Source organism: Pan troglodytes, chromosome 16 (assembly GCF_028858775.2).
Source record: "Pan troglodytes isolate AG18354 chromosome 16, NHGRI_mPanTro3-v2.0_pri, whole genome shotgun sequence".
Lineage (NCBI taxonomy): Eukaryota > Metazoa > Chordata > Mammalia > Primates > Hominidae > Pan > Pan troglodytes.
The window spans coordinates 69,185,552-69,198,153 of record NC_072414.2 but is presented as its reverse complement, the minus strand read 5'-3'; the positions used below and the strand labels follow the sequence as shown (position 1 = coordinate 69,198,153).

At 36.9% G+C, this 12,602-nt stretch overlaps 1 protein-coding gene across 26 annotated transcripts in view; it reads left to right on the top strand.

Moving 5' to 3' along the window:
• Positions 1-12,602, top strand: part of PEAK1 (pseudopodium enriched atypical kinase 1) — a 310,312-nt gene that overhangs the window by 173,583 nt on the left and 124,127 nt on the right. For all 26 annotated transcript variants that reach the window (XM_063795320.1, XM_063795312.1, XM_063795318.1 and 23 more), the window contains one exon: positions 197-356. The gene's annotated coding sequence lies outside the window, so the exon portion shown is untranslated. The remainder of the gene's footprint in view (positions 1-196; positions 357-12,602) is intronic.

The following is a 12,602-nucleotide window of genomic DNA, read 5'->3' as shown; positions in this document are numbered from 1 at the left end:
GGTATGCCATGGGGAGGTCTTGAGTGTGTGAGGTTCTATGCGTGTCTCCACCTAAGTAGAAAAGATATTTCTTAAATGAATTAGATGAATTATAACTGTTGAGTGAGGGTGATATTAGGAATATCTAAGAAAAGATGTCCAATATATTTGAGATTATATTACTCTCCAGTTTTGCTCTATTTTTTTTCTCTTGCAGTAAACATTGCTATCTTCAGAAATTAAGGAATGAGAGGCAAGGAAGAAAGGACATTCATCTTGGAAAGACCCAAAGCACCTTGAAATTTGGAAGGAATGTTTTGCTAGCTGCTAAAACCACCTTTGTCACCAGAATGAATGAAGTGCTTCAGATTTAAACAGTAAGCAGAATTCTCCTAACATGTTACATTTCCACCAAGAATTTTAGATGACTGGAAAGAATTTCTTTTTAAGTTTAAATGTTTAACTTAAATGCCAAACTATAGATAAAGCTGAACATTTTATAACTTATTTAGCATAACCAGGCTTTGGTCCTTAATGTTTGCTCAAAAGAATTTTTTCCCCTAGTTATAAACTTAATTTAGAAATGTAAGATTATTTGAGAAAGAATATGGAAAATACTAGTATATTTATAAGTCCATCTGATGCAGGGCAGGTGAGCCCTAAAGCAGAGCTTAGCCCATGAGGGATCTTGGCTTTGCGAAGGCAAGAATTAAAGGGCAAGCCAGAGGTAGAAGAAAACAGCTTTACTGAACAGGCAGTGTTACAGCTCCAGTGGTATCACAGCTCTTTGACTGCTCCTGCAGAGCAGGGGTACTTTGTAGGGGTACTTTGTAGCTCAGGACAGTTTTGCAGTCATATTTATACCTTCCTTTAACTGCATGCAGATTAAGGGATGATTTATGCAGAAATTTCTAGGGAAAGGGTAGTAATCACTGAGTCATTACCATGGAAAGAGGCGGTAACTTCTGGGTGTTGCCATGGCAACAGTATATTCACATGGCATGATTGAAGGCTGCTGTCCCCCCTGACGTCCCCATTTTAGCTAGTCCTGTATCTGGTCCAGTGTCTGAGCCCCACCTCTGGAGTCAAGTCCCGCCTCCTACCTCACATCCTTCAACAATTATTTTTTCGTTTCATAGAAATAATCAAGCAACATAGGTAGTAGTTCCTATTCAATATGCAAAGGATTTTTTGGTGTTATTTTTTGAACTTTATTTCTTGTTTTATTTTCCTTACTTGACATCTAGTTTCTAGAGATCTTATTTTAATATAATCTTTATTTACTCTTTTGCCTTTCTTTCTTTCTACCTTTTGAAAATCATTTTGAAAGAATTGGGAGTTATAAAATGGACAAGAATACAAAATAGTAAAGGAGAGGGAAATTTTGAAGGATTATAAGATTTTTTCTTCTTGTGAAATTGAAAATACTATTTGATTTCAAGTAGTGTAGAAAGCAATTATATGAAGGCTTAAGATCCTTTATCATTCTTAAATCCTCTTAGTCCTAGACCAGAATTATTTCAATGCATGTTTTGTAAAGATTCAAATATTTCCAATTTTTTACTTGAAATCCTAGTGAACAATTATAACTCTTATTCATTGGATTTCTACTAATTTGATTTTGAGAGATAATCATTTGTTTGCTTGAGTCACTATGTCTTGATAGTGAATGGGTATGATAGACCGAAACTAGTTTCTTGCTTTGAAATGCAGGAGATATGAAAAGTCAATCAAATAGCATCATGTTCTAGTTCGAATAATTCTAAGGAATGCAGAACCTGTTTCATGTTGATAAATATGAGACAGGAGAAATTATATACCAAAGAATGAATGTTCTAATTATTCTTCCCTGTACTAACATTAACCTTGATTAAAAATATCTTGGATGGGGCACGGTGGCCTGTAATCCCAGCACTTTGGGAGGCCAAGGCAGGCGGATCACTTGAGGTCAGGAGTTCAAGACCAGCCTGACCAACATGGTGAAACCCCATCTCTATTAAAAATATAAAAATTAGGCCAGGTGCAGTGGCTTACGCCTGTAATCCCAGCACTTTGGGAGGCTGAGGCAGGCAGATCACAAGGTCAGGAGATCGAGACCATCCTGGCTAACGTGGTGAAACCCTATCTCTGCTAAAAATAAAAAAAATTAGCCTGGTATGGTGGCAGGCACCTGTAGTCCCAGCTACTCAGGAGGCTGAGGCAGGAGAGTGGCGTGAACCCAGAAGGTGGAGCTTACAGTGAGCTGAGATTGCGCCACTGCACTCCAGTCTGGGCAGCAGAGCGAGACTCCGTGTCAAAAAACAAAAAACAAACAAACAAAAAAACACAAAAATTAGCCGGGTGTGGTGGCGCATGCCTGTAATCCCAGCTACTCAGGAGGCTGAGGCAGGAGAATTGCTTGAACCCAGGAAGCAGAGGTTACAGTGAGCCAAGATCATGCCACTGCACTCCAGCCTGGGCGACAGAGCGAGACTCCGTCTCAAAAAAAAAAAAAAAAAAAAAAAAAAAAAATATATATATATATATATATATATATATGTATGTGTATATATCTATATGTCTTAACAGTGATTTCTTTAAAAAAAAATCACTAATTGTGGGTTAAACCTCTACTTGTGGCATTATTGGAGCTTTTTTGTGCCCTTGTCACTGGTAGACATGTGGCCACATTCACCCTTCTAAAATATCCAGTAAATTCTTTCTGGTTCTCAACTATTTTTAAAAAATTTTTTTTGTTGAAGAAAGGAACTTTTAAAACACTGCAGAAATTAAAGTGTTAAGTGTTAACTTATGCAGGTGAGATAATACATAGAAAGTGATCAGATTTCCCTGTCTCTCTGTTATGGATTTAAGTGTACCTATTTAATTATATCTGTTTCAGGGCCAGGCGTAGTGGCACACACCTGTAATCCCAGCTACTCTGGGGCATGTTGAGGCCCAAGAATCTCTTGAACCCAGGAGGTGGAGGTTGTGCCATTGCACTCCAGCCTGGGCGACAGAGTGAGACTCTGTCTCAAAAAAAAAAAAAAAAAAAAAAAAGAAAAGAAAAAAGAGAAAAAAAAATTAAAAACCCCATATGACCCATATAATTACTCAGTGGTTAGATACTGCATTAATTCATAATAAATAATCTCAGCAAACTAGGAATTGAAGGAATTTCCTCAGCCTAGTAGAGGGCAAAGATAACTATCATAGAGCTGATGTAACACTTAATGGTGAAAAAGTGAATGCTTTCTTCCTAAAATTGAGAACAAGACAAGGTAGTCATAGCAAGTTCAGTTAAGCAAAAAAAGAAAAATGAAAGAAATCAAAGGAATGCAGATTGAAGAGGAAGAAGTAAGCTCTCAGTATTTGCAAATGAAATCATTTTCTATGCACAAAATCCCAGAGAATCTACCAAAAAGTGTACTAGAACTAATGATAACTGGTGAATTAGTAAAGTCACAGGATTCACAATAATTATATAAAAATCTATCATATTTCTATACACTATATTTTTTTGAGACGGAGTCTCACACTGTCACCCAGGCTGGAGTTCACTGGCACGATCTCGGCTCACTGCAACCTCTGCCTCCCAAGTTCAAATGATTCTTGAACCTCAGCCTCTTGAGTAGCTAGGATTGCAGGCACCCACCACCATGCTTAGCTAATTTTTTTTATTTTTAGTATAGACAGGCTTCACTATGTTGGCCAGACTGGTCTCGAACTCCTGACCTCGTGATCCGCCCACCTCGGCCTCCCAAAGTGCTGGGATTGCAGGCGTGAGCCACCATGCCTGGTCCTTCTATACACAATTAATAATTGGACATTGAAATTATAAAATTTACAATAGCATTTATAATAGCACCATGAAACACAAATACATAGGTATAAATTTTTTTAAATGTGCAACATCTGTGCTGATAATCTACAAAGCACTCATGAAAATAATCAAAGAAAATCCCAATAAAGAGATATTGTGCTCAACTATTGGAAGAGTCAATATTGGAGTTGTTTTTTAGTTTGTGACAAAGTCTTACTGTGCCACCCGGGCTGGAGGTCCAGACCGCTCACTGTAGCCTCAACCTCCTGGGCTCAAGTGATCCTCCTACCTCAGCCTCCTGAGTAGCTGGGATTACAGGCATGAGCCACCATGCTTAGTCAATATTAAGATGTCAGCTCTCTCAAATTGTTCTATAGATTGAATAAAATCCCTATCAAAAGTCCAGCAGGGGCCAGGCACAGTGGCTCACACCTGTAATCCCAGCACTTTGGGAGGCCGAGGCAGGCGGATCATGAGGTCAAGAAATCAAGACCATTCTGGCCAACATGATGAAACCTTGTGTCTACTAAAAATACAAAAATTAGCTGGGAATGGTGGCACACGCCTGTAGTCCCAGCTACTCGAGAGGCTGAGGCAGGATAATTGCTTGAACCCTGGAGGCGGAGGTTGCAGTGAGCCGAGATCACACCACTGCACTCCAGCCTGGCGACAGAGTGAGACTCTTTCTCAAAAAAAAAAAAAAGTCTAGCAGGTATTTTTTTATAGGAGTCAACAGACTGATTTTAAAATTTTTTTGGAAAGGTAAAGGAACTAGAATGCCAAAAACAATTCTGAGTAGAAACAAAGTGGGAAGACTCACACTACCTGATTCAAGACTTACTAATCAAACTGCAGTACTTGAGCAGTATATTGTCGTTAAAAGGGTAAATAGATCTGTAAAACAGAATAAATAGTCCACAAATACACACACACATATGTTCAATTGATTTTTAACAAAGATGCAGAGGTAATCTATGAAAAAAGATGAGTTTTTTCTTTTTTCTTTTTTTTTTTTGAGACGGAGTCTCACTCGGTTTCCCAGGCCAGGCTGGAGTGCAGTGGTAAAATCTTGGCTCACTGCAGCCTCTGCCTCCTGGGTTCAAGTGATTCTCTTGCCTCAGCCTCCCAAGTAGCTGGGACTACAGGTGTGTGCCACCACACCCAGCTAATTTTTGTATTTTTAGTAGAGACAGGGTTTCATCATGTTGGCCAGGATAGTCTTGAACTCCTGACCTCAGGCGATCCGCCTGCCTTGGCCTCCCAAAGTGCTCGGATTACAGGCACCATGCCTGGCCAAAAAGATTAGTTTTTTCAAGAAATGGTACAAGAAGAGTTAGACATCCTTTTTTTTTTTTCAATTATTTGAGACAGAGTCTTGCTCTGTTGCCTAGGCTAGAGTACAGTGGCATGATCATGGCTCACTGCAACCTTGACTTCTTGGGCTCAGGTGATCCTCCCACCTCAGCCTCCAAAGTAGCTGGGATGGCAGGCATGTGCCACCATGCCCAGGTAATAGGCATCCATTTAAGACCGAAAACAAAAACATACGAAAGATACTTGGCCTATACCTTGATGTAGGCCTTGGAAATAAATGAAAAAGAGTAGATTATTAAGAGATTCACTTTGTAGAAGTAGGGGAAGAAATAAGACTGTGAAGAGAATTGAAACATTGAAGTGGTAAGGGGAATTATTGGAAGACAGTTCAGTGTTTTGACTGAGAGGCATTATGTATTGTAGAAAATGTGTATACATTATGAATAAATATTCTTTTATTCCACTAGCTTATTCAGCACCTTACAATTCACATAACATTTTGTTAGATTGGGAGGGTGTTATAAAGGTCCTTTGAGGCCAAGTATGGTGGCTCACATCTGAGGCTGAGGCAGGTGGATCACTTGAGGTCAGGAGTTTTGAGACCAGCCTGCCCAATGTGGTGAAACCCCATCTCTTCTAAAAATACAAAAATTAGCTGGGCATGGTGGCGCATGCCTATAGTTCCAGCTACTTGGGAGGCTGAGGCATGAGAATTGCTTGAACCCAGGAGGTGGAGGCTGCAGCGAGCCGAGATTGTGCCACTGCAGTCCAGCCTGGGTGACAGAGCAAGAGTCTGTCTCAAAAAAAAAAAAAAGGAAAAAGAAAAAGAAAAGTCCCTTGAGGAAATCATATATAAGTAATAACAAACACTGATAAATGCTATTATAGTTGGACCAGGAGAGCCCAGAGGAGAGGGCAGTAAATACCTATATTCATCCCTATTGGCTTCCCTAGCTAGCCCAATGAGCTCCAAGTGCAGAAGGGAAGTAAAGGCTGGAGTATTCTGAGCACTGAAAAATGTTAATAGATCCACTGTCCCTTTGAGGACTTTGAGAAATTATTGTTAATTTGATAGCTAAACTCCAATATGGGATCTCTTCCATCTGCTGCCACTGAAATCTGTGATAATTACCTCAGTCTCAAATAATAGATAAAGTGAAACAACCTGATGTGGTTTCTTTTTCTCCTCCTTTTGCTGTCATTTGATCTATTTAAAGTGGGCTAGTCTTTCTCTTGCCTGTAGTTGCTAGCCATTCTATACAGTCTCTATCACACAGCAAAGGTATTTTTTTTAAGACTACCAAACTCTGTAGGAATGAAAGATAATTTTTTTCATAAAGGAGTCTTCATCATATTCCACAGATGTGGAAAAGAGAAGTAGGAGTTGAATGTGATCGCTTTTGCCAACCATCTGTAGGTTTCTTTTTCTTTTTTTTTTTTATTTTGAGAGTTTCGCTTCTGTTGCCCAGGCTGGAGCGCAATGGCGCGATCTCAGCTCACCGCAACCTCCGCCTCTCAAGTTCAAGAGATTCTCCTGCCTCAGCCTCCCGAGTAGCAGGGATTACAGACATGTGCCACCACGCCCGGCTAATTTTGTATTTTTAGTAGAGACGAGTTTCTGCATGTTGGTCAGGCTGGTCTAGTACTCCCGACCCCAGGTGATCTGCCCACCTCAGCCTCCCAAAGTGCTGGGATTACAGGCGTAAGCCACCACACCTGGCCCATCTGTGGGTTTCTAATACACATTCTCATCCCTCTTTGAAGGATTATTCATTGCAGCTTGTAGTCACACTTTGCTTAAAGCAAGAACTACTTTTATTTTCCCTCGGCCTTCTATCACATAGCAAGAGCGTTGGTGGAAATTGTTTTTCCATAAAAATAACTGTGCCACCTACTGTTCAAATGCTACTGATTAAGAAAATCATTGATCGATTTTTCCTGGGGAATAAATTAGGCTTTTTCCTGAGAGTGGAAAGAAATAAATAATCGGATGTAAAGAATGAAGATGGCTGTGTTTTATGAGGAAAATGTTTATGCAGTTGCCATGGAAACAACATGTAGGCATTCAAAACAGGAGCTTATGATATCTCTGTATTTGTCAAATATAAATCAGATATGAGTTGCATTCATTCTTGTTCTTGGCTCAAATTTAGTCTGACACATATGGTTATGTAAAATATGCTCCTGCTTTAGTATATTTGCTTAATATTTGCAAGAATCTAGCAATATACTGGCTGCCATGTTTTAAAATCATATACTGGAAGCACAGAAATAAACTAGGGAAAGCATTTCTCAGCAAATAATTCCTAAAAGATAGCAGCACAATCCCATTGTGACTTTCATAATTAACAGGGGTAATTAATTTTTCTTAATTGAAACATATTCACAATGTTGGGCCTAGTTAATTGGTACAGGCTAATTGTGAGTGATGTCAAATGCTGAATATGCATAGTTTGATAGTTTATTCTTATTTAATATATGTGATTTCATTTCATAAGTAGAGTAAGGCACAATAGGCAGTGTTTCTGAATGATTGTTATACTTTCCTGTTGGAAGACATCAGTTGACTTCAATTTCATGTGTTATAAGTGAGGCATGATAGAATTCTAGAGAAAGCATACATGGATTTTGAGGATATGGAGAATTTGACAAAATTTTCCATAGCTTGAACTTTTTTCAGTAACTGATTCCAAGGATAAGACAGAAAATGCAAACCATACCTGCAACTACTGCCTTTTAATGGGCACACAAACTAAAAATAGGAAAATCTAAAAACAATTAGAATAGACCCCTTTCATGGAAAAAAAAGTGATACCCTCTTAACTCTAATACTTTATCCTTTCATGCCACCTTTGTTAGCGATTTCATAGCCCATCAGTTTATCATCCTGTGTATTTTCTCCTGTTACATTTCCTCAAATACATGCACTTTGATCAGATAGCCTAGAGGCTTAATGTCTTACTAAAGCAGTAATTGTTTAAATAGTGCAATAAATGATACAGTAATTTAATAAGACCAAATAGAGATTGGTGGGAAAAGGCTAATTGGAGAAGGCTTTTCAGAGGAGTTAAGTTTTAAGTCAAAATTTAAAAGGTGAAAGACCTTTCTAGAGGGCATTTTAACAACATGTATTATCAAAACTTTAAAAATATATATGTACACACACATGCATAAATATATATGTATTTATGTGCATACTGTTTGATCCAAAAAATGTACTTCTAACAATTTACCTTAAGGAAATAAAGATGTGTGCAAATACTGAATTAGGAGAATATTTACTAAACCCTGTTTACAATAGAGAAATATGGAACATACTGTAAATACTAGAATTCAACATCAAGTACAAAAGAATGGTTAATTAATGTTAGGATAAATCCAGAAATTGAGTGTATAGCTATTTGAAATATTATAGAAAAATATTGATGTGGAAAAATATTTGTTATATATTATTCAGTGAAAAAAAAGCGGGAGTTTGATTGGAATTGTATTAAATCTACAGATTAGTTTGAAGAAAATTGACATCTTTACTATGTTGGGTCTTCCAGTTGATGAACATAGTCTATCTCTCCATTTATTTTGGTCTTTGATTTCTTTTATTAGCATTTTATGGTTCTCAGCATACCCCTCCTATACTTGGCTTTCTTAGATTTATACCCAAGGATTTATTTAAAATTTTTTTTTATTTGGAGCTGATCTGAAAGTTATTTTTTTTAATTTTGGTTTCTATTAGTACATTGCTTGTATATAGAAATACAATTGATTTTTCTATGTTGACCATGTATCCTGCAATCTTAAAATACGTATTAATTCTAAGAAGTTTTTTGTAGATTCCTTGGGATTTTTCACATACATAGTCATGTCATACGCAAATAGGTACAGTTTTATTTTTTCCTTTCCAATATATATGCCTTTTACTTCTTTTTCTTGTCTATTGCACTAAAACTTTCAGGATACGTGGAACAGGAATGATGGTAGTATAGGCATTCTTGTCTTGCACCCTTTTCAGGAGGAAGCAGTCAGTCTCACTATTAAATATGATATTAGCTGTAGTTTTTTTGTAGGTGCCCTTTAATTATGTTGAAGTTCCCTTCTATTTCCAGTTTGCTGAGAGTTTTCATTATGAATAGCTGTTGGATTTTGTCAGATTTTCCATATCAATTGATATGATCATATGGATTTTATTTTTTGAGCTGTTAATATAGTAGTTTACATTTATGGATTTTTAAAAAAATTTTGGACTTTCTGTATATTCCAGGATGAACCGCACTTGGTTGTGATGCATTATGCTTTTTACATACAACAGGAACATTTTGTTGAGATGTTTGTGTTTATGTTTATGAGAGATATTGGTGTATAGTTTTTATTGATTTTTTTAGTACTGTTTTGCCTCTTTTAAATTTTTTTTTCTGCCAAACAAATTATACCAAACATTTTGCCTGATTTTAGCATCATGGTGAAGCAGATCTCATAAAATGAATGGGAAGTATATCTTCCTCTTCTGCAATAGACTGTTCAGAATTGAGATCTTAATTTGCATGTCACTGAAGAATAATGACATTGAATACTCTTCCATGTGCTTATTGGCCACAGAATTTGTTTTTGAGGATTAGTGTCAGACTTACTATGTTAATATATATTGAATTCAGCCAGAGTTGGGCCCTCTTAAGGTTTAGTTTAGGTCTCTAAATGAAGGTGGTGTTGTCAGTTTTACTATGATTACACCCGTAGATTTACTTTTACAATAAAGTTTTTAAAACTGAGGCCATATTGTTTAATGTATATGATCATTAATAATTTATAAACACAAGCTTTTTTTTTTTGAGACAGGGTCTCACTCTATTGCCCAGGCTCACGGCACCCTCAACCTCCAGGGCTCAAGCAGGTCCTCCCACCTCAGCCTCGCAAGTAGCTGAGACTAAAGACACAAGCCACTACACCAGGCTCATTTTTTTTTATTTTTTGTAGAGACGGACTTCCTGTGTTGCCCAGGCTTGTCTTGAACTCCTGGGCTCAAATGATCCTCCCACCTTGGCCTCCCACAGGGCTAGGATTACAGGTGTGAGCCACTACACCCAGCCAAACAAAACATTTGTAAAGAAACGAGAAAATAATTTTTCTCTAATGTTGAAATAGTGAAGTATTATAGTTGTATTTGGAAATGAATTAAAACTTTTATAAGAATTCAATGAATATTACCTATTAAGAAGTTGTTTTGCCAAGTGGCATATGAATGTTTCTGAATGACACAGTTGATAAAGATATGAGCATTTACTTGTCAGCAAATGGGCATCACTGTGTTTTGCTAGTATCTAAGCATTCCTGAAAATGGAGCTGTCTCCAGCTGGTTGTAATTAGGTTTGGATAATTTCCTGCCTGGAAGACACTAAAGTTTCTTTAATTTCTGGGATCCACAGCTTTCTAGTTATTCTTATTTCCTGCAACTTAAAAGTGCTCATCTATTTGTCATAGTATTTTAAAAAATACAAACAGAAACATATAATTAGGTTGCCATTATTATTGACAGATTTTACTCTCTCAAATTTGGAAATGTGGAATTGAGCAGTTGTGTGATTTCCTAGAGAGTGGTCTTTGAAAGATGCATTGAAAAAAGAATGTTAAAAGAGCCCAGGAGGTATGTAATATGTGACAGGAATACTCTGTAAATCCCATAATCTTGCTCAGTTTGTTAATCTGGTAATGATTGTCAGCTCCTGTGACATCTGGAATTAAATTTTAGTCATTGTAAGATTTTGACGTATGAAGGGACATCCTATTTCACTTGATCTTCCTTTATGCCATGTTTTTCATCTACTTACTTATACATAGCATTAGAAGAGCTAACATTTAATAAGCATATGCTGTTTGCCATGCATGATACTAGTCTCTCTTCTTATATTATCTCTAGTCCTCACCACAATTTTGTAAACCCAATTTACAGCTGAAGAAACTAAGGCTCAAAATGTTGTTTTTGCCTAAAGTCATATAATTTAGTAAGTGGTGATTGAACTCAAATTAGTCTGATCCCTAACCTGCAGTTTTTCTGCTACTGTACCAGTGTTTCTTACCCTTGTTCAATTAAAATAGAATTTCTGGGGTTACACTTTGGTATTTGAGTAATGTGCATCTAGAGTTAGAAACTACTGGATAAACACCCCCTTCTTACTATTATGAGATCATATTTTAGTAGAAGGGAATGTATAGTAAAAAAGCACATTTTCCCTTAAAAGTATGTACAATATTGTCCATTTATCTCTGCCAAAACATATCTATTTGAAACTTCAGTACAAGATGGTACATTGAGAACATGCTGCAGCCTCTCCTTGCTACTACACATTCCTAAAAATAATCCTCCTCTCCCTCTCTATAGAATATATAGTACCAATTAAATACAACTGTGATAGGAAACAGCAAAACTTCCAAAAACCATGGAGAGCCCTTGATAAATGGCATTGGAATGCAGATAAGAACTATAATCTAAAATATGTGTAGGACTGGAATACTGCAAAAGGTATGAATGGCTATTTGGGGATTCTTTATGTCTAGCCTCCTGGACAAGGAGACATGTAGAACTACCTCTCCCTACCTTTACAGTTTTTTCTTGGTGTTTGACATGCAAAAACAAGAAATTTGGGTGATTTAAAAGCCAAGGGAGTACTCCCAATGCTGTCAATATCCAGAACAGATAGGAAACCCCTAGAACACTAACTATCCATTTTAACTACCCGGTGGCACATCTTTCTCCCCCGACTCATGCTACTGTAATCACATACAGCCATCACAGACTAATAGGATATCTCTAAAGTCCAAACAAAGATAGGGTCACAACCCAGAATCACAAAATATTTGAAGAAAACTAATATCATGAAGGAGAGTACCAAACTATATAAATGGAAGAACTAATGCCCAAGGGATAAGAGTTAATAAAGAAAGCAAAACAAGAGTTTTAGAATAAATATAATTACTGTCCTCAGAGACATGCAGGATGACACTGCATTCATCAAAAAAGAAAACTTTAGAGCTTTTTGAAGTTAGCAATTCAAAAGAAAGGACAAACAGGAAGAAAAAAAGGCGAGTTGAGAGATACTGAGGATAGACAGAAAGAGTAGCAACCAGCAATAATCCTATAATTACTAATGCTGGATGCAAAAAGATAGTGGGATAGTATATTTTAAAATTCTTTGGGAAAATAATTTTGTACTTAAGAGTTCAATACCTGCCCAAATTATAAAACTGACATTTTTTAGACATGCAGTACTCATGATAAGCATAATTACTAGACGAAAAGAAACAATATTTTCGTTCAAAACCATTAGGGAGAAAGAAAAATGGAACATAGAAAATTCAGTAAAGGCAACATATAGCTGGAAAAGAAAATACAGAAGCTATAAGAAAACATGAGAAATAGAAATACAATGTAGAATGGTTGCATTCACTTATTAAAGGGTAGCCTCTCAAATCGGTTTGAAAAATGTTTGCTGTTTACAAGGAGCACATAAAACATAGA